This window comes from Lithobates pipiens, unplaced genomic scaffold (assembly GCF_037356315.1).
Source record: "Lithobates pipiens isolate NorthernLeopardFrog02 unplaced genomic scaffold, aLitPip1_a1.2 Scaffold_22, whole genome shotgun sequence".
In the NCBI taxonomy this organism is placed as follows: domain Eukaryota; kingdom Metazoa; phylum Chordata; class Amphibia; order Anura; family Ranidae; genus Lithobates; species Lithobates pipiens.
This window is the reverse complement of record NW_027507784.1, coordinates 225,658,673-225,682,072: the sequence shown is the minus strand read 5'-3', so window position 1 is coordinate 225,682,072 and position 23,400 is coordinate 225,658,673. Positions and strand designations below refer to the sequence as shown.

At 44.7% G+C, this 23,400-nt stretch overlaps 1 protein-coding gene across 13 annotated transcripts in view; it reads left to right on the top strand.

Annotated features, from left to right (window-relative positions):
• Nucleotides 1-23,400, top strand: part of CLEC16A (C-type lectin domain containing 16A) — a 1,523,862-nt gene that overhangs the window by 237,789 nt on the left and 1,262,673 nt on the right. The window lies entirely within an intron of this gene.

The window sequence follows — 23,400 nt, the reverse complement described above, 5'->3', positions numbered from 1 at the left end:
ATCAGATACAGGCCGGGTCAGCAGGAGACGATCAGCAAGGTACAAAGGGATGAGGCAGAAGACGTGGTCAAACAGGCAGAGGTCGTAGGCAGGCAGCAGTCAATCAGAGTCAAGGAACAAGCCGGATGTCAGGAATCAGATAACAGGTTTTGGATACAAGCAGCACGGATCACGGACACGCTGTAGACTGGACAGCACAGATGGAAGGGAGCCAATGACTAAAGAAGGCTTCAGGGCGCCAAGCGAACGTACGACGGGTCAGCGCGCCCTCGCACGTAGACGTGCACCCGTTCGTGACCTACGTGTGCGCGCGTTCGTGTCGACGCGAGTGCGTTCGTTAGCTTTGACGCGCGTTGACGGGGAACGACGGACTCTCCACGACAGGCTCCGGCGGGTAAGGTTTCTATGTCTAGTCGAGACGTTAGGGCGATCGTGACAAATTCTGAGTAGACTCTGTCGGCTTCCCCGGTTTGGGTATTATTATTGTGGCGGCCAACATTTCCTGAGGGAACGAGGAGGTTAGAGTAGCTTTCTCAAACGTTTTTAATAGATGCCTACCTATAATGGGGTAGAATGTGCGGTAGTATTCAGATGAAAAACCATCTGGACCCGGAGATTTATTTAAAGGTAACGCTAGGATTGTTTTGTGAAGTTCGCTCAGTGTTATGGGATCGTTTAAAGCACTTAGTTGGTCTTGATCAATTCGTGGGAGCATTATCTTATCGAGGAATCGTTCGACCGATTCTGTAGTCGGTTGCGGGATGGTGTTGTCATCCTTCAGATTGTATAGGGCGCTATAGTAGTCCCGAAAAGCGTTGGCTATGTCCTTTGGGTTGGCTAATTTGGCACAGTTAATCGGATGGAAAATGAAGGGGATTTTTTGTTTGTTTTTTTCTTTGGTTTGCCTAGCCAGTAACTTTCCTGCCCGGTTCCTTTGCTGATAAAAGCGGGCTTTCCATTTCTTAAACACATGCTCATGTTGTGATATCAGCAATAGTCTAAGTTCATGCCTAAAACCGTCTAGTTGGGATCCTATATTATGTTGGGGGGCCTGTTTTGCTTTGGGATTCCAATTTCTCGATCTGGGAGAGGAGACTGTCAATTTTTTGATTCCTCTGCTTAGCAGCCATACAGCTTAGTTTTATTAACACTCCTCTCATAAACGCCTTGTGTGCGTTCCATAGAGTGAAGGGGTCCGACACAGACTGGGCATTGTTCGTAAAAAAACTCCCGCAATTCCGAGGTAATCTGCTGCTTAAATTTAGGATGTGAGAAAAGGGAGGCATCATTTCTCCATCTGTTTGCCCTAGTCTCCGTCGGTCGCCCCTCCACTACTACAGAAACTGGGGCATGATCTGACCACGTAATATTGTGTATAAAAGACACACTAATTTTCTGCAGTAGAAATTTGTCAACCAGAAATAAATCTATCCTAGAATACGAATTGTGTACACTAGAATAATAAGAGTAATCCCTTTCGGAGGAATGTTGGCACCTCCACACGTCAAACAGGCTTTGAGTTGCCATAAAATGCGCAAGGGTAATCCTGTTCCTGGATTTGTGAGGTCTTGAAGACACATCTCGAGCTTGGTTCGGTATCGTATTAAAGTCACCACAGAGTATAAGATAATCCCTGCGCAATGAAGCCACCTTTTTACCTAATCTGTGCATAAAAGACAGTTTGGAATTTGGTACATATACATTAACTATAGTATAAACCGTGTTATCAATTTCTCCTATTAGAATGATATATCTGCCCGCATTGTCTCTTTCAACATGCATACATTTAAATTGCATCGTATCACGAAGCAGTATAGCCACTCCCCTCTGTTTGTTCTGAGCGTTGGATAAGAATACTGTTGGGAAATGTCTATTATGTAGCTGCGGATGTTTAGAGTCCAGAAAGTGTGTTTCCTGAAGACACAGTATGTCACTTTGTAGTTTCATGGCTTCCTTCCATAATAAGCTTCTTTTGTGAGGACTATTTTTAGGCCTCTAACATTAAATGTTGAAATTTTAAAGCCCATAATGAGGGTCAGTAGGGTGTAATATGGTCAAGTTCCTGAATCGGTACTAGTAGTAGCGTGGATGAATCTAAACCGACTTACTTTGCGGTGAACACAAAAAACAGTAAAAAATAGAAAATCAAAAAAGAAGATAAGTAAGGCACGTAGGTAAACAGTTATCGATACGGAAAAAGAAAATCGGCTACCACCAGATGGTGACAAAAACTCAAACTCGAAATGTCTCGAAGGATCCAGTTACAGTAGTCCACAATGAAGCGTGCACCAAGAAGTGGTCTTGGAAATGTATATAGAAAAAATAAAAAAAAGATTGCAACGAATCTGTAGGGAAATGAACCCTTAAACAACGGATGGCAAAAGAGAACTAAACATATGTCCACCGAGCACCGGAGCTCTAAGTGCAGTTAAGAATGTAAATACCTGGGTGGTCAGTCTGATAGTCGTCTCGGCCAGGCAGGGGATTCCGCACGGGGAGATGGTGTCCCGGATGGCGAATTCTCCTCCTTGTCCAAGATACGCCAGTCCCTCAGGAGTCGGATACCATCTTCGACTGACTTGATAGCAGTAGTTGTCCCATCTTTGGAAACTAGAAATTTAGCTGGGTAGGCCCACTTATACGGAATTCAATGGTTCCTCAGGGGTTTCGTTATCTTCGCCATACTACGTCGTCTTTGCATCGTAAATGCCGACAAATCTGGAAAGAAAGACAAGGCTTGTGCGGACTGAGGCAAAGTATCCGGGTTGCGAATACAGAAAAGGAATTTCTCCTTAGTTTGGAAAAAATGGATCCTTGCGATCGTGTCTCTAGGTAAATGATCTGGGATATGTCTAGGCTTAGGAAGCCTATGGATCCTATCGATGGCGAGATCCGTTAGCGATGCTTCTGGTAAGGCCTCCTGCAAGATTTTTTGGAGAAATGGAAGCAGGTCAGGTGGTTTCACTGATTCAGGTATACCTCGGATTTTGATGTTATTTCTCCTCGATCGGTCCTCGAGGTCGGCCATTTTTTCCTTCATACTGAGCAGTTCATCCACCCTCTCGTTGTGAGCGTCTATAACCTCATTGATAGTGCCTGCAAATTCACTCATTTTGCGTTCTATATGGGTAACTCTATTGTCCACAGCCCTGACTTCCTCTTTGAAATGATTCGTAAGGGACAAAATGTCCGCATGTAGTGTGCTACGGAGCAATACCAGCATATCTTTGAGGGTGGTGTCAATAACTGGCTGGTTCTTGGTAGGGAATTCTAGTATGGAATCTTGCAATTCTCTCGTATCATTCAGAGAAGCATTACTCATACCCTCTTCTCCCTCTCCCTGCATATGAGGCTGTTTGGCTTTGATGGGACTGGATGTGGAAGAAGCTGATAGAGAGATCTGCTTGTCCCCCTGTGGCGAATCGGCCTGGATTTGGGCTTGTTAAGCTACAGGCATGCTGTTGCTCACATGTCTGCCTCGCGCCTCGGCCCTCTGCTTACCGGCGCCATCTTGGGTCTGTGTGCTGCGGGGATGCCATTAAAAGTCCGTCATTCGGCTTAAGCGTTTCGCCTCCTTTCTTCTGCGGGACATGTTCGGTATCGTTGCCCGACCTCAGCTATATGAAAACCGCCGAGTATGACCCCCCAGGTCCGTCGAAATAAGCTCCGGTGTGTAAGCGGTGGACGGAGCTCTTACACTGCGACCATACTCCTCGGCTGCCGGCCACGCCTCCTTTTTCCACATCTCATAACAGGCATGCAGGGATGTGTTTACGTTGTGCATAGGTGATCAAATGGAGAGTTTTTGTGGTGTTGTCTGAGCTTGCGGCCCGGGACAGCCTACCTGGTCACTGTGCATTAGGTCAGATAATATGGGGCCAAGACGGTTCGCAATTATATTGGAGAACAATTTTGAGGTCTACGTTAAGTAAGGAGATGGGTCTGTAATTGCCACAGATGGCGTGGTCCTTTCCTGGTTTGGGGATGACCACTATTTGGGCCCGTAATAATATATGGGAGGATAATGGGTGGGAGTCAGCTATTTCCTCAAAGGCTCGTGCCATAAATGTGGCTAGTTGCTGGGCAAATATAAAAGCATGGTGTGTAGCCGTCCGGTCTGGGGATCTTGCAGTTTTTGAGGTTTTTAATCACAAGTAAATATTCAGATGTGGAGATGGGAGTTTCAGTATCCTCTATAATGGCCAAAGGGATTGTGGCGAGGGCTGTGTCTAGGATGTATGTCAAGATGTCAATGTCTTCTGTTCTGGGGGATGTGTGGGTTGTCGAGGTGGGAGGTAGGTTGTATAGTGAGGAGTAATAGCTCCGGAATTGAGACCATTTCTGAGTTCTTATAATTTACGGTTAGGGTGTGCCAGTATATGTGAGATGGTCTGTCTGTTTGGGGTGAAGGGTTTGTGCCAGGTGTTTGCCAAATTAGCCTGGGCATAATGTAAGTGTCTTCCCTTGTCAAAAGAGCGTTCTGTTATGAGGCGAAGTAGGTCCCGCCGCACGTTGGATAGTTCTACCAGTGTTTTAGGGTCAAGAGTGCATTTGTGAGTCCCCTCAATTGAGGCGATGAGGGCAAACACACGCTTATTGTCCGCAGTGCGTACCTTTTTTTTTTTTTTTTTTTAACTGAGAACCATGCTATAGGACTATTCCCCTCAGTTTCCCACTTGCTCATGTGTGAGGTCTCGTCTGTGGCATGGATATGTGTAAAGTCCTTAATTGACGCATAGATCGCCATCAAGCAAGCCAGGTCAGCAGTAGGTTGACGTTTAAGCGCCATGTACAACATGTGGGGGGTTTGGGTAGCCTGCCTAGTGTGAGGTGTACCGGGGCATGGTCCGACCAAAATTTGATCCCTATACGGCATTCCCGGGTCAAAGTCAAGCAGTGATTGGGATAGTAGGATGTAATCTATAATGCTGTATGACCCGTGTGCCGTGGAGAAAATTGTGTAGTCCTCTACCAGAAGGATTAAGCATGCACCAAGTATCCACCAAGGACAGGTTGGTGAGTATGGAGCGTATTTTGATTAAGGTGGACGGTGTTATGTGGGACTTACCAGTAGAGGAGTCCAGTCTCCGCACCAATGGGGTGTTCAGATCGCCACCCAGTATCAGGTTAACGGATCCGAATGCTTCTAGGCATGCTGCCACGGAGAACAGAAATGATAGTTGATCCTGGTTAGGGAGATAAACATTGGGTAACATAAAAATTATTTACATATGTTTCATTTTCAAAAATATATAGCGCCCTGAAGGATCAATCTCTGAGTCTAGTATTTCTGGGGTGAAGGAGTTGTGAAATGCTATTGATACACCCTTCAATTTTGCAGTTGGATTTGTACTGTGATACTAGGTGGTGAAGTGTTTATTTGGGAGAGAAGGTATGACATCTGACCGAAAGTGAGTTTCTTGGAGGAATAGTATTTGGGTTTGGGCTCTGTGGAAGTAGTATAGTAATTGTCTGCATTTCACTGGAGTGTTGAATCCTCTGCAATTAAGCGAGGAAATTTGAAGGGCTAAGGTGGATGCCATGGGTTAGGGAGTGTGATGGAGGGCCATGAGAGGGAGAAGACTATTGCATATTGCGTTAGCTGAATGTAGTGTATCGAGAGAGAGAGCTATGTTTCCAGCGCTGATGGTGTAGACCTGTAATTGGGTCTATCCTTGTGATCAGACAGGGAAATGAGTAAACATTGTAGAGTTATCCAGATTGTCTGTAGTCTGAGGGTTGTTCTCTGAGGAGGGGGAACAGTGCCCGCCAGTGACAGGGGGGAGAACAACCACGGCTTCTGGAGAAGGCATTAACTAAATCTAACATTCAGAGCAGAATCAATAAAGACCCTGTGGTTCCTGTGGGTAACATGGAGGCACAAGCAGAGGGGGGGAGGGGGGGGGCTCCCTGCTCCCTGCTCCCTGCTCCCTGCTCCCTGCTCCCTGCTCCCTGCTCCCTGCTCCCTGCTCCAGCATAAGGGTAATGTAAACAGATGAAACAAAACATATACGTCAACATAGATTTCTATGGAGACCCCCCCGTCGCCCCCAAAGAGTCACCAAGGGGGTGTCCCGGGTGGACTAGGGTGGAGGACCCCATCAGGAGGGTCCCTCTCATCCACTCATATGAGAGCAGATAACAATTCATAATGAGGTAAAATAAGATTGAACATAATCGTTTAAAACATGAACAGTTGCCATCTGGGTCCAGTGCAGTGACCGTGTGTGATTGGATACAGCCAGTCCCGTGGTAAAGAGACATATTTTTTATTGGAGCTTTACCCCTATCTGGGATGGGCTGTGTCCGAGGGACACACCTGATCCACGATCACCACTCTGCGGGCCCTCGGAGGCCCGCAGGATCGGCAAGATACCGAGGACATCATATAATACCCACCCAGGATGGGAGATCCCAGCTGTGGACGTCATATGACTATAGCCTGCTATTGAATTGATTAAAGCAGTGGATCCTGCAACTGACATCCCTCGGATATGCCAGGTTTAGATTGAGGGGACCTAATGATCTGTGAACACGATCAATTTTGACCGGTTTGTCTTTGGTTTCAGCCATGATTTTATTAAATACAGTGTGTAAGTCCTTTGGTTCGATAGTTTCTGGGAGACCACAGATTAATTTATTATGCCTGCTTCTGTTCTCTTGACCATAGAACAATGGCTGTATTTGCACAGTGTGCTCCTGGAGGATCTCCTCATGCTCTGTGAGTTATGCAACGGAGCTCTAGACAGTGTGTTCTATATCCTCTATGCAGTCGCCAATGTTTCTGCACAGATCAGTCGGCTCCTGCTTGTATGATCTTTCCACTCTGCTTATGTAATGATTCAATGTCATTTTTTGTGGGGAGTGCTTTGATATAGGCCTCCATGTCCCATACATCCCTGGAGCTGCAAGAGGGAGGTGAGGGTCTATCAGTGTTTTAGGAGCCATGTTCTGAGCCCTTTGAGAAATTAAGTCTATGGGGGAGTACCTGAAAAGCAGCCTGTGCTGTGGCTGCACGTGTCGCCACCATCTTGGAAGCAGGGGCTGCCTTGCCATCCAGGCTGATTTTCTGCAGGAATTTGCCGATTTCTTACTTTTTTTGTGCTCTGGTGGGGCGGAAAGCTGTGCTAGAGCCTCTCCTGTTCATTAGGCTCAGTCTGTGCCTTGGGTGCCGCTGGATCAGGAGCTCAGAAGAAACACTTCTTACTCCTTCATCTGCCAGGCCACGTCTCTACTATATTTATTTTAGATATTACCTCTCCCTACGTATCCTGCGTTGGTTGCTTATGTATCCATAATCCAGGATGATTTTGTCCATGTTTTTTCTGACTTGTGCAAGTACCAACAGCTCAACATGCAGGTCAATACTTGACATAACATTGCACATCTTGTACACTAGTACTCAAACCTCCCCTGAAGAAATACAGTTGGGAAAGAATCCAGCAACTCACGTGGACTGACCATAGTTCCTCTTTGGCAGTACCCAGGGTGCACTTTATTTTAAATACTTGTATAAACATTTGGATCAAGTCTTATGCATTCCTTTGCCATGACCTATATGTTATTATGTAAATTGCCTATGGGTCTGTTTAGCCCTTGTTCCTATTTGATCTTAATATTTGTACTAACTAATAAAAGTGGCCTTTTACGCATTTTTGCTTTGACCTACATTTTCTGCTGTTAACGTTCGAGTGGGTCAATCTCCCGCTGCACTTTGGTGCAGTCCATATGCAATATATGGATTTATTTTTTATTTTATTTTAGAATTTCAAAAAGGTAGGAACTTCTCCCAAGAGAAATTTTTCCTTACTTCGTTTTCTTTCCAGAGATCTTCTTGCCAAAATTCCTGTCCACCTGGGAATTTCGTATGTTCCCACTGTCCTTAGGGTTTATTCATTGACCTATGATTTAATATAAAGAAAACCTTTCCCGGTATTTGATGACACAGCATTTGATCTCTGGGTATACAACTTATCTATAATAGTTGGATGGTAGACTGATCATGGCACAGCTCCACCTTGACACACCTTGAGTAATCCCAGTTTAGTCTTTAGGTCTTTAGTGCCTTTAGAAGGTTCGAAATCTATTCTACAGGATCATCTATCAACAGCTGTTGGCAGTGTCATATCAGACCCCCCCCCCCCCCAGATTTTGGACATCCCCTTTAGCAGCCAATGTGCAACTGGACCGGCACATCCTGCAGTGTTCATTACATTCTTCCCCAATCTGGCGATAGTTGTGGGGCTCTTTCTGATTCTGCACAGACTTTGCAAAGCAGACCTCGGTTTAGCTCCTCTTCGTACTGTGCATCAGTGCCATTGTCCTATTAATTTTCATGGGACAATCATATGATGCAGGACCACTGGAGGCCACTATGAACGCGGCCATCCCATATCAATGTACAGGGCATATATGCAGTGTGAAGTGTAGGCAGACAGTGGTTTACTTTGCTAAGACTCTGCGGAACCAGACAGGGTTTCAGGGTTGCTGGATTGGGGGAAAGGTGTGTACATTCACCAGTGGGCTGATTTATGGGGATGAGAGAAACATCCATTGCTGAAATTTTTTATGGGGATTTTCTGTTGGTCCAAAAACAAACCTACACATCGGGTTCTGCCTTGCTTCAATTTTTTTCTGTGAATGTGACTCAAGGTATTTCGGAGGCTCAGCATGACACCCAGGCACTTAACATGGTATTTAACCTAAAAAGCATACCTTTATTATATTAGAGTTTACAAATTGTTTGTGGCTGCTGCCTTATTTTTTCATGGTATTTAACCTAAAAAGCATACCTTTATTATATTAGAGTTTACAAATTGTTTGTGGCTGCTGCCTTATTTTTCTTTTTATTTTAGACTTTCTTTCCTTTATTTCCACCTGATAATCTGGCCAGTAAGTCTTTTATTTTTCAACAGAATGAGTGTTGCTGTGATTGATTAAAAAGTGCGAGCTGGAGTTTGGCTTTGGTTTTGTTAATGTATATAAATCTATTCAATTTTTAACGCTACCCTTCCCCAATATTACAATGCTGTTGTCCTAGGGTGTGTCTGTTGCTTCTTTACCCAGAGCATAGGCACCCTAATACAGGAGGATTATTACTGGCCAGAGAACCAGGTAAAACAGAAGAAAAAAAAGCCTAAAAAAGACCACTAATGTAGCCGCCACATCTAAGGGATAGGTAAGCTGCAATATTACATTTTTGGTTTTGGGGTTAATACTGCTTTAACATTTTAAAATAGAATTCAGCTCTAGTAACACACTGTTGTGCATTGCTGGGAATTGCTTCTTAATTTTTTTTAATGATCCACATGAAAGTGTTTTTATTTTATTATATGCAAACAATGTAAATAATAATGTGTGGTCAAACTTGTGAACTTTTGAGCTTGTAAGCTGGCTCCAGGTAAAACATTTCAATATGCTGCCTGCAGCCCCACAATTGATCTCCTCCTATTTTGCTAAACCTGCTTTGTAAATATACTGCTTCTTGCAGACTTAAAATACACAAGTGTTGTCCCCAGATGTTTAGAAATTGTTCAAGAAGCAGTTAAAGTTTACAGTATATAGGTTGCATGATCCCCGACCCCCCCGCAATAAGTGACTGACCTGGAGGCGCCCCCCCCCCGCAGGGTCTGGTGTTATGCCATTTTGTTTTTATACTAACTTTTCACCTTAGAGTGGGCATGTGATATGCTTGGTCCTTTTTCCAATCTTCTCCAGTGGTGGGCAATCTCATGCAGAGAGGCATGGATATGATTACATCAGCATCTCTGTCTGTACAAAGTCTGTCTGCACCTCTGGATCTAGATACAGACAGTGATTGCAGAGCACCTTGGTAATGCTTCCACATTCAGAGGGTCTATGATGCCCCATGCTCGCAGCCTGTCCCAAGTCTTCTAGTAGTAAAACTGAAGTACTGTTACTGTGAAAAAGAGGTAAATATTGCAGTCTGAGCTGTTTTTAATACTGCTGAGGAGCTAATTTAAAAAAAAAAAGCCTGGAGTTAAAGTTCTACAAACTTCTCTGGATCATCACTTGGGCAGCACAGCGGTGTAGTGGTTAGCACTCTCACCTAGCAGTAAGAAGGGTCGCTGGTTCAAATCCCAACCACGACACTACCTGCCTGGAGTTTGCATGTTCTCCCTGTGCCTGTGTGGGTTTCCTCCGGGTACTCCGGTTTCCTCCCACACTCCAAAGACATGCACGTAGGTTAATTGGCTTCTGTTCAAAATTGCCCTAGTATATGAATGGGGACCTTGGATTGTGGGCTCCTTGAGGGTAGGGACCAATGTGAGTGTACAAGGATAGGGACAATTGTAGACACTCACTTAGGTTGAACTGGATGGACTGGTGTCTTTATTCAACCTAACTAACTATGAAACTATCACCTTTGTTCTTTAGGGATCCAAACCTCTATACCTTTTTAGATCTGAGGATTAGTCAAAACCTCCAAAAAGTAAAATTTCTTTATCGCACATCAATAATTACTATATGGGGTTATATGGCACCTTCAAGTGATGAACACTGGCACGCTCTAGACAGGAAGTTTAATTTCCCATATAACCCCTCCCCTTACCAGGTGTACCTCAGATTTTTCGCCAGTGTCTTAGGTGTTGGTCACGAGTAAAGATGTACTGTGCTCCGCTCCGCTGGAATATTCCTCGCTGGGGCAAGCTATGCAACTGGATCCATTCAAAGTGTCTTTTCCAGGCCGAATTTAATGGTAACCGGGCCTCATGGCGGAAGAAACAAGGTTTCTCCTGTAACGCTTCTCTCTTTTTAGAGAGCTGGAACCCGGGATCCAGTATTTGTTTTTTTTCAGCCATATTCCTAGCGGTGTGCTTTACAGGCCCAGGGGTGTGTCTCACCCGATAAAAAGGGGCACCGGTCCCTGAAGGTTTTTTTAACAGAGCCCACCATGAGCAGTGAAGATTGGGTCTTACCACAGAACCCTGCAGCTGAATAAGGCAAGGGAGATTCCTAAGGAAATTTTGTAATTCTTGTGGGTTTTCTCCTTTAAGTAAATGTTGTCATAGTCACCACTGGGGGCTGTCAAGAGCACGTACCTGATTCCATTCTTATCAGTCTTGCTCTATGCCACAAGTTGCACGCTTCCACGAGTCCAAGCTGCTGCCATTACATCGGTTCTCTATCTGCAGCTCTCCTCCACCCCAGCCCTCCTCCAGTCGGATCGGAGCCCGCTCACGTGGGAAAACTGTCTATTTTGAAAAAGCTAAGAGGGGTGGTCAGAGGAAGGGGGTGGGGCTTAGCAGCGTTGGCATGTTTCAGCATCCACAATGCGGGTTGTGTGAGCTACTGTGCACCTTTTTTTTCCAGGTGCATACAACAGGAGGGATGCAGAGCAGACGGGTGGCATGTGAGTGTTGACACAGGCATTCCCAGGGCACATTTACTTAAGCATCAGGCTTAAATTAATAGAAGCGGTAGTTGCTGGACTATTGCTCAGCAGTGGGTGCGTTTTTTTGGCAGTACCTCTACATTTGTGCTCAGCACTATGACCAGAGGGAGAGGTACAAATACCTCAAAAGACAAGACCATAAAGGGGTCGCTCTCAGACTCTTAAGGACCCCCACCCCTCGTCAACACCATCCCCCCCGAAAGATCTAGGGATGCTGGTCAGAGTGAGCCATCAGGGGCTTCAGTTGCTTCCACCCCTGTCTATATAACTGAGTAGAGAGTGGAAGAAATCTCATTGGGTCCCCTTCTACCACCCAGGATGCTCAAACAGAGGAACAGTGGGAGAGGGAAGATGAATCCTCCTCAGGGGACCATTAAGAGGCTGATGACTCCTCTTCTGAGGGATCAAGTGGGGAAGGACCTTCTTCAGCTTCACTTGCTGAGAAGTTGCTGGTGTATTCTCTTACTGAAATGGTCCGGTCTACATTTAAAGGGGTTGTAAAGCTTTGTGTTTTTTCATCCAAAAGTTTTGATTACCTGTTTTTGTGAAATAAATATATATATATATATATATATATATATATATATATATATATATATATATATATATATATATATATATATATATATATATATATATATATATATATATATATATATATACACATATATATATATATATATATATATATATATATATATATATATATATATATAATATTTTTCATTCTAAATTATACATACAAGTGAACTGTTTGGATGTTTGTTTTGTTTAATAAATGTGAGTAATCACTTAAGGCTGCTTTCACACTGGAGTGAGCAGGCGTTGACGGTAAAACGCTGCCAGCTTTAGCAGCGCTTTACCGTCATTTTAGCGGGGCACTTATAATCCAGCTAGCGGCCCAGGAAGGGGTCAAATGTGCCAGTGAAGCGCCGCTGCCAAATAGCATTGCAGGTGCTTCAGCATCGGTGCCCATTCATTTCAATGGGCAGGAGTGGTGGAGGAGCGGTATACACCACTCGAAAGATGCTGCTTGCAGGACTTTTTTTTTTTTAACGTCTTGCCAGCGCATCGCCTCCGTGTGAAAGCACTCGGGGCTTCCACACAGACTGCAGGGGAGCCATTTTGCAGGCACTTTACAGGCGCTATTTTAAAGCGCCTGAAAAACGCCCCAGTGGGAAAGGTGTCTGTTATATTTTATGCGATGAAGGGGAAAAAATAATCGGCCTAACGTATCTGCCCAAAAAAATCAGCATCATATATCGGCCATCGGCCGTGGCGATTTCTAAATATCGGTATCGGCCAGAGAAAAACCCATATCGGTCGACCTCTAGCCCCATACCTGCATTGGTATCTGTATATAGAGGCTATCACAAAGCAGGGTCGAATTGTGGATTGGTTACATTGTATATATTTTTAAATCTTTATTTTTATTTTTGCAAGTGATCCCTTGGGGTTCGGGTTTATGGTATGAATACACGCTCAACCTGATTACTGCATTGTTTGTGTGGCTCATATGGTTTTAAGCATTGGTTTAGGATTTTAAGAATGATAGGTTCAATTTCCTTTTACTTCCTGAATTGAGAAAATGGCCGCCATTAGAGCCCCTACCCTTTGGCCGATGAGGTAGACTAGCTCCAACAAAATGGCACCTGCATTATTTACAATTGAGATTTGCTATATATCATTGGGGTGATCTCAGGACTCATACTTCTTGAGGAAGTAACGCAAAGAAATGCGTCGGTGAAGGGCCTGGTGACGTCCTCACGCATGAGCAGGAAGTTTTTCCCTATCTTTCCAGAGCCTAGTTTTAACAGCATTCAAATGATTCCTAAGGTTCACACACACCTCAAAAGTGTAAAGTGCATTGCCTAGGTGCAATAGAGGAAGTGCACCAAAAAATGTGAGTTTACACTTTTTAAACTTTATTAGATATTTGATTTTAAGTGATTTTAGCACTATCGGCTTTCTGTTTTTTTTTTTTTTTTGTTTTTTTTTTTAAACACCTTTTACACTGACTATTTTACATTGGAACAAGTGTACCTGGATTAGGACTTGAATAACTAACATCTGTATTAAATGGTTCTTTGAGGCATTACGTGAGATAACATAGTTTGGAAGATGAAGGGGCACTAAAGGTGATTCGTGCCAAGAAACGCCGGATTCACAGAAGATTGTATCTATAATATGGTCTTTGCTCACTGCTTTTTTTTATTTTTTAAACTTTATCACATGGTGTAGTATTTGATGTGTTTTCACTGATGCGTGTCACTTTTTTACTTGGTTTTGCTATGGTTCACATTACTTATTATTTCGATATTTACCACATAGTATTATCAGTTGATTAATATTTATAGCTAATGTGTTAATAGTATTTAGGGGTATTTGTTGAGTTTTAAAAATATTATTTGGGTCTAGCACTTTATCATTTAAAGTACTATGGTTTGTTGATTTTTTGAGTTCCACAACAGATAAGCCTTACTAATGTTATCACTCGCAAGTTAGCAAGCAGCAAATCCGTATTCAGATGCATCTTTAACTGACCATACATGATACAATTATCTTCTTAAATTTCCTTTTAGATTTACCTTCAACTGTGTAGTACAAGTGCCTGCTTGTTTGCAAACAAATTGAAAGTGTTTAGGTTTTACCTCATATTATATGGTTTTGGTAACTCTAAAGAAAAATTGTACAAGAAAATTGTACAAGAAAATTGTACAATTATGGCCAGCCTTAGAAGGCATCATCCTGTAGGTCCAAGGTGGATGATTTAAAGGCAGAAGATACTGGTGTTAATCTGATCGCCTTACAACTTTTCTTTTCCTAAAGAAGTTCTATGTTCACAGCATACACTTTTATTTTACAAGACCAGGTGTGTAATAGCAATACAAACAATAGTTAATATTTGACAATCCAATATAAACTTATTTGAAAAGTCTACTTTCATTCTGTAATTGCTCCCTGTCTGACTGCCATCAATAATTTGCCAAAGGTTGCATTTGGGCGCAAATTAGCACCACAGCTGAAAAATATAGGAAAAAATGAATAGCTCCCAATTGGGGTAGCTCAACATGTACTGCAGGACTTTAGTTGTGCATTTTCTCTCAAAGCGAGAGAAATACACATGCATCAGATAAAAACAACTTTTTTTTATTTTTTATTTTTTTTATTGAAAAAGAGTGCATCACAGAGTGGCATAATCAGCAAGTACAAAGGGTTCAAGTCATATAAAATATCAAAGTAGGTCACGCAGTGGTGTATAAGCACAGATATCTTAAATCTAAATGGAGAGTAAATGGAGAGTACCCCTCTCCCTAACAAAACAGAAGAACACGAGGGAGACATGGCTGGATGGATCTGCTAATCATAAGGCACTAAACTAACCTTGGAAGGAGAACAAGGTGTTCTGCAATTGAAAAGAAAAGCTGTAAGGGGGGGGGGAGCAAGAGGGGGGAGCCTAACTTTGTTCTATTATAGATAGTTATCCAGTAGCAAAAAGGGTCATAGTTGGTAAGGTCCATTGTAGACAAAGGTAAGTTTATCGAGGTGTGCACGTTCTTGAGGAGTAAGCTGCGCCATAATGAAAAGGTCCCATCTGTTGTGGAAGCGTTGTAAGGCTTTCTGGTGGGCCAGATTGGTGTTAAGTTTGTCACAAAAAAGCTGTAGGAGATCCCTTTTGACCTGGGAGATGGAGGGTTTGGATGCAGACGTCCAATTGGCTAGAATGGCCCTTCTTGCTAGCAGGAGGCAGATCAAGGCCCAGTCCTTGCCTGGTGGGCTGGGAACGGTGGACCAAAGAAGCAATGTAGGGTCCCAGTGCCCGAAGATAAGGAGTAAGTTTTTGGGAAGCTTTAGCAATGTGATCTGGAATACATATGCCAGGGTTTGGTCCCAGAAAGCAGAGATAAAGGAGCAAGTCCAGTAGCAGTGCGTGAGAGAAGGCTTAGGTGGTTGGCACAGTGGGCACAATAAGGTGGAGGTTGAACGGAGGTGGGAGGCCGGGAGAAAGGGAATATGTGCACGGTGAACGATTTTCAGCTGGGTTTCCCTCCAAGATTCATTGGGAACCAGGTTGTATACGGAGTTAAGGCCTTGCAAGATCTTGTCCACTATGTCTTCATCTGGTAAGTCTTTTGCCCAATTTGACATTGAGGATGAAGCCAGAGATGGAGTTGTTTTTAAAAGTAGAGGTTTATGATGAAGTAAATCTCGTGGAGTCGTTCCTGCAGGTTTTGCGAAGAAAACTGCTACATTGACTATATTGGAAAGCAGAAGCATCTGGGAGAGACAATTTGGCAGCTAGGGAACTAAATGATGCTACCCGACCGGATTCAGGATAACACAGGGAGAAGAAGGTATCAAGACCATTTTGACGCTACATAACATAGGGCTGGCGTTCCAGACCCGGGGGGAAATTCGGGTTTCCTTGAATCGGGAGGAATTTGGAAATGAAAGGAGAGAGTCTGAGATTTTTCCTCACCTCCCTCCAGGGAATAGCGGTGTCTCTCAACAAAAGATTATGCTGATGCGGAGTTGGTAGAGGTTTCCATTTACAGTGAAGAAGGGCTGTAAGGGAGTAGGGATGGACCATTGCAGTTTCCAGCTGATAGTTGGAGCATTGGGATTTTTGGGTTATCCAATCCAGGCTTACCCGCAGAAGAAAAGCTAGGTTATACAATCTAAGGTTTGGAAGACTAATACCACCTTCGGTCCTGGGAAGATGAAGTTTTGAGACGGCTATGCGTGGTCGTTTGTTTCACCATAGAAATATTGCAGAGTTCAAAGTTTTGGAATCTTTGTGTCTGATAAGTAAAGGTATCGTTTGGAGGGGGTACAGCAGGCGTGCGAAACTGACCATTTTTACCAAGTGGCCTCTTCCCAGGAGCGAGAGGGGCAGATCCATCCAGTTCTCCAGTTTCAGGGTAATTTTGGCAAAGAGGGGAGGGTAATTCAGATGGTAGAGAGAGGAAGGGAGTTTCCCTATCTTGATTCCTAGGTAGGTAATATGCGACTTTGCTATCGTGAAGATGGATTTTTGAGCCCATGCCGGAGGAGGGAGAGGGCCAAGGGGCAATAGCTCGCTTTTGGAGTAATTTATGCGTAATCCAGAACAGTTTCTGAATTGATCGAAAGTGTATTTTATCGTGGGCATGTCAGCGGAAGGATTGGCAGAGAAAATGAGGACATCGTCTGCAAAAAGAGAGGTCTTCAATTACTGCTCCCATGGATCGGGGCTACTGTTAGCAGATATCTGGAAAGTGGTTCTAGAGCTAAATTGAATAGGAGAGGGGATAGGGGGCAGCCCTGTCTCGTGCCTTTATGTAAACGGAACTCGTTGGACAGGAGGCCGGCCGCAACTAGTCTAGCTGCTGGTGAGGTGTACATGGAATTTATGAGATGGAGAAAGGGGCCAGCGAATCCCATTTTACTCAGAACCATGGAAAGCCATTCGAAACTCACGTTGTCAAAAGCCTTTTCGGCGTCAAGAGTAATAATAGCAAAGTCCCCATTAGGGTTGCATCTGGCGTGTTCCAGTGCCATCATCACTTTTCTGATATTGATCGTTGCCGTTCTGCCCTTCACAAAGCCTGATTGGGCAGGATGGATCAGAGAAGGGATGATGTCAGCCAGTCTCGTGGCTACTATTTTGGAAAGGATTTTGACATCGAGATTTAGGAGTGAGATAGGCCTATATGAGCCAGGTTCTTTCGGGTCCTTCCCCTTCTTTTCCAGTAATTTAACTATTGCCTGGTTACCCGTGGGTAAATAGGGGCCACCTGACCATATGTGTTGATAAACATTTTCAAGCGTGGGTGCTAGGAGCGAGTTTAGAGATTTGTAAAATTCGCCTGTTAGACCATCTGGGCCGGGTGCTTTAGAGGAGGCTAGATTACGGATCGTGTTGGTTATTTCCGTAAGAGTGATGGGGGCATTAAGAATCTAGTGAGGTGTGATGAGGATATTTGGGTCAGAGTCACTTTGTCTAGGAAGTTGTGTGCCGTGGGCTTGTCGATGGGATCAGCAGCATATAGTGCAGAATAATAGCGCAGCATGGCCGAATATATGCCGTTTTGCATGGTTGTGATGGAGCCATCCGGCTCCCGGATAGCGGAGATGATAGTTGGGTGGTAGGGTCCCTTGCAAAGTCGGGCTAGCAGTTTGCCAGCTTTGTTCCCAAATTTGTGGAGAGTGGCATCGAAGTGTGCTCTCTGAATTGATTCCAGGGTGTCGGCCCAGGTGTCAAACGACTGTTTGGCTTTTTGCCAAGCAGTACGGTTTTCATGTGCGTCGTGGGTATAGAGTGCTCGTTGAGCCTGATGGAGTCTGGAACTGGAGGTGTTTTAGTTGAGGTGTGCGTTCTCTTTGAAGGTAGATGCATAAGAAATGATGCGTCCCCGAAGGAAAGCTTTCCCCGCGTCCCATAAAAGATTTGGGTTGTCAGCGTGGTCCGCATTCATTTGTGTGTAAAGCCACCATTCTTTTGCATTGTATGTTTGGAAATCCGCGTTATGATGGAGGAAGGAGGGGAAACACCAGGTTTTGGGATGTGGGTGGATGTCAGGGGTCTCTAGAGACACGGATATGGGAGCATGATCGGAGATGGCAATATCGTGAATCTCCGCTTCCGGGATTAAGGAGAGTAGATCATGGGAGCAGAATATGTAGTCAGTACTGGTGAAAACATTGTGTGGGTGTGAGTAGAAGGAGAATTCCCTGTCAGTCGGGTGGTGCAACCGCCATACGTCATGGAGGTGTAGGGATTCCATTGTCGCTGCTAGCATTGTGGCGTTCGAGGGAGTCGGGGGTGCGATAAGATGCAGTTTCGGGGATTTATCTAGCGGGTGAATCACGGAATTAAAATCCCCCCCAACGACCTGGGAAAGTTGAGGATGGCGCAGTAGCCAAGTGGTTAGCGTATTGAAAAACTGCTTCGTGGGGCTATTTGGGGCATAAATGTTGGATATCACCATTTCCCTTGTCCCTATTATGACACGAATAGAGAGCAGTCTGCCCTGGGTATCCGTGTCTGTAGATAGGATTTTACATGGGAGATGTTTGTGAATGAGGATGAGGACACCTGCTTTACGGCCTAGGGCCTCTGAGCCCGCCACCGTTCCAACCCAGAGTTTCTTCATCTGAACAAAGTCGGGTGAAGAGAGGTGGGTCTCCTGAAGTAATACTATATCTGCCTTGAGCCGCTTGAGATGACGAGAGGACCTTCATTCTTTTAAAAGGGGAACGAAGGCCTTTCACATTCCATGAGACTATCCGCCGCATGGTGAGATTATAACGGGGGTATGGTTTACAAGTAGTAAAGCTATTAGGGCGTAGGCGCTTGGGGATAGTAGGCGGCTGTGACCTTCACTGAAGCATATCTGTAGGACCTTAAAAGGGGGGGTGGCAGGTAAATTTACACTGGTAGTAGGCTCAGTGGGGAGAAGGAGAGGAAAAGAGGAAGGGGGGAAGGATTGGGACTGTAACCAAATGTAGAACAAGCAGAGGAACACATATATATTATCCAACTTCGCTTTTTTCTGCATTGGGGTCACTGTGAAGACCAGCTCCCATAACCTGCCCCGTATCTAACGTGAGGGCTTCTGCCCCTCTGAGAGGGGTTAGGGAATAACGGCTGTGCAGGCGGGAGATCATAACGTGTGAACAGGTCTGCACAGAGATAACCAGGGGAGGAAGACATGTGCATGTAAAAAAAAAACATAACCTTCAAAAGTCATGAAACATATATAACCGTTTCAGTTAACATAGCCATAGAGCTACCGAACATGAGAGATGCATAAAAAAAAAACAGAAAGATATCAAAGAGAAAAAAAAATCAGGATGCAGGCAAGTGCATCCCCTTAGCCGTTTGACTGGTAACAGATAATACCTGAGAGGTGTGGACGGTCCAGGAGGAAAAGTCCAAATTCAGTGCACCTTACCCAAGGAGGAAGGGTGGCCATACATGGCCGCAAAGAAGAAGAGATTGTGCGTTAGGACAACGGTGGCATCGTCGCCCCTCAACGTGCGGTCAAGCCGTGCTGTGTTGGACCTGAGGCCCTGAAGCGCTTGGGAGAGTCTTTCCGCGTGCTCCTTTGATCCAGTGCTCGGTTGATTGGGGGGGCTTTGGGTGTGGGGCTGAGGTGAGAGCCCGAGCATGATGATTTCAAGAAGGATGATGCCTCGTCTGGGTCTTGAAAGGAAAGTTGCTCACCGGAGGGAGTTTTGATCCGCAGAGTGGCCGGGAATGCCAGGGTGAACTTGAGTTGTCGCTGGTGGAGTTCTGCGCAGATATGCTGGAAAGCTTTGCGTTTCTTGGAGACGTCCACCGAGTAGTCGGCAAAAATCAGAATTTTGACTCCGTCTATCTGCAGGGATCTGGACTGTCGGTAATGCTGCAGTATGGCGGATTTGTCAGTAATTGAGGTACTTGGCTATAATCGGACGCGGGGATTTGCGCTCAGAGTTAAAAGCTCCCACACGATGTGCGTGTTCCACGGTGCATGGGCCTCCCAGACCCAGTGCTTCAGGGATGCGACGAGCACAGAGTTCCGATAAAGCAGACTGGTGAAGCGATTCGGGTATTCCTACAAATCGCAGGTTGCTCCTCCTGGACCTATTTTCGAGGTCATCGAGCTTTTCCAGTATATACTTGTTTGTTCTGTTTTGGGCATGCTCCAGAGATTGTGTCTGGTAGAGTTCTTCCTCAATAGTTGAGATACGGTGTTCTGCTTCATTCAATCTAGATGCATGTTCCCCTAGCTGGGCTTCAATCTTCTGCATGCCTGAGCTGACAGCCTTCTCCACTGATGCAGCAATCATAGGGGAGAGGAGAGCAGCAACAGCCTGAGCCAGTTCAGTGTGGTGATCCTGTGCTGGTGGAGGTATGTGAGGGTGCTGCATAAAATGGGCTGTTTCAGGGCCAGGTGTAGGTGGGGGGGGCCTGGGGCTGCTGAGGTAGTGTGTCTCTCAGAGTAGGTTGTACTGCAGGCTGTTCTCCTACCTCCATTACTGGCGCCGTCTCCGCGAGCTGGGCCGCACAGGCCGGATCCATGTAGGCCGAAGCCGGGGCCTCGACTTGCTGCGGGGCTGGCCGCGCGGTGGCGGCCCGGTTTTTTTCAACGAACCGGTCCATCTCGTGGCCGGGGTCGTGGAGAAGACAGCTGGAAATGGCAGGGGCGAAAAACGCTGATTTTATATGCCGGTTTGGAGGGCGGTTTGCGGGAGCTGTGAGGAGAGACAGCTACTCCATGCGGCGCCGGAACCGGAAGTCAAAACACCTTTTATTGATATCAATTTAACCCAACATAGGTTGATGTAAAATTTCATCCAACAAAAAGAACTAAAAACACACATACTTTGGTGCTAAAGAAGAAGTAAACCCAGAAGAAATATTCCCAGTAATCATATGGCTACTATGTATAACATCTCACCAGAATAAAAATTAGCATTCTAGGATCTTTCCTACTGTATGTCCAGCTTGGCTCCTTTTTTATCTGTTCCTACCCTAATCCGGCACCATGTATACGGTTGCCTTCCGATTCCAGCCTCATCTGTACTTCTGCCCTTTCCTCTGTAAAAGCCAGAATCTTGTGCATGCTCAGTAAAGATTAACTAAGCCTCATTTTAGTATACCGTTACCATGGCGACAGCTTGGCAAACCAATAAGAGTACACATGAAAATATCCTCCCTGTGTTAACCATGAATATCCTTGTTCACAATCCCTGTGACGTAGCTGGTCAGATGGGGTGTTTCAAGAACCTGGGATCTCATGGGATTGTGATGCCATAGAGCTCTGCTCTCAGATAGGGATGAGCTCAGGCGCGTTTGCACACTACACGTGCAGAGCCCGCTAGGAAGTCGGCACACCGCTAATTACAGGCAGTGAGACATTTCCCGATCTCTGCAGCTGCACATCGGGGCAATGTCTCACTGCCTGTGATTAGCGCAGCACTGCGCCGACACGTGGAGTGTGCGAACATGCCGGAGCTCATCCTTACTCTGAGGCACAGCACATAGGTGCATTGATTGCCACCTTACTGAGTGTGCCGTAAGTGTGGGGCAAAACATGCGAGCAACGTCACTGACACAGATATGGGTGGAAGGAAAAAAAAATGTTTTATTCCCCCATCAACACTGTTTTGATGGGAAATGCAGAGCGAATACAATGGTTACTGCTAGTGACTGTAGCCGATGGCAGTAACCATATGGGGAAAAAAAAAAAATCTGACCTGCTAGTTGTATCCAAGTTGATTGATCAGCTTGGGAACAATCGGCCTGCCCATACATGGTTCCAAACTTGGCTGGTCCCTGCTGAAGCAACCAAGATTCGAACCATCTATGGCTGGGTGAGAGTTTGTAAACTTAATCATACAAATCTTCTGTATACAGCCAGGGTGTTTTAAAAAAAAAAAACATAATTAAGGCATAATTAGATCTCTTAAAGTACTTCACAGTTTACTTTCAGATAAAAATACATAAAACTGCTTAAAACCAGAGCTGGTTTGATTTGTTGGCTGAAAATAATATTTGGACAGGAAATACAGTCTCAGTAGCCTACTCCTTGATAGTCTAATTAGTCGGGGGCGCATGCGCGGAGCCGAGCGGTAATGCCGGCTTAGAGCTTTGTTTCCAGCCGGACAACTGAGCCACATAACGGCGGAGGTAATTCTTCCCTCTGCACATTTTCAAAGCTAAAAGGTAAACCTCCCTACCTTATCTGGGTGTCAGAGGAGACACATGAGGCAGAAATATAACAAGAATGGGCCGCCTCACAGACTTAACAGTATGGCGCTGAATCCCTCCTCCTCTGAGGGGAGGCTCAGGGAAGAGAATATACAGACAGCCCCTTCTGCTGCTTCACACAAAGATGTTTCTTCATTAAAGGCACATAGTCTCTCTAATAACATACCTGATAAAAATGTCAGTTTTGGAGAATTAAGAATTTTCCTCAAACAGACATGTCTCCTTCTGTAATTTTGGATCTGGATTTTGAAAATTGTGCAAGATGCTCCAATATACAAATTGGAGGAATACTCGAATCTGTGACTGATTTAAACGGTGCTATTATTGCACTTTTTCAAGAACTACAACCAACTATTCCACTAGAGCGTCTTGAAATGGACCGGGTTCATAGAGCTCTAGCACCAATAAAACAGATGGTCCACCCCGTAACATTATCGCAAAATTACATTTCTACCACACTAAGGAATAATTGCTAAATACAGCGAGAAATAAAGATTCCTTTTCCAAGGTCATAAATACCAGCTATTCACAGATCTCTCACAAATCACAATCAACAAAAGAAGATCCTTAAAACCACTACTTCAAATTTTACAGCGCAATGACATATTCTACCAATGGGGCTTTCCTTTCTCAGTACGTTTCACTTTTTAAAGTCGCAAATACATGTGCCGTACTGCTAAAGACCTGCAAAGCACATTGCAGAAACTTTGGATGATAAACACATCCAGAGATAATGCGGACACCCGCCAAAAATCATCATCTGCTGACAATTCATCCTCTGCTTCCAGAAGAGAAGAAGATCATAATCCACAGAAAAGTCGTCGCATACAATCTCCATCTCCAGATTCAGATCTGGCTGACACTATGGACGGATACACACCTGTACTGAGGCTATTATCTTGTTTTTTCAGTAGTCTGACTACTACCTGGATTTTCCTCTGACTTCTAGTCAATATTTTTGTCACAAACTTATTTAAGTTATTTAAGATATGTTTCTAATAACTCAGGCACCGTACTGTTACTGTTTTTTTATTTTATTTTTTATTTTTTTCCTCCTTTTTCTGCTTTTGCGGTTGCCTCAAACTTACACTTTTTACTTTTAGTTCATACAACGAAAATATGATTGGCTCTCAGTGTTCTGCAGGGAAGTTCCTTGCGCCCTCTCTTGCTACTCTTCGCTGCTCTGTATTTAAGGGGCAGTTGACAGTGGCTCATATACCCTTGGAGGGAGATTTTCTCCCCT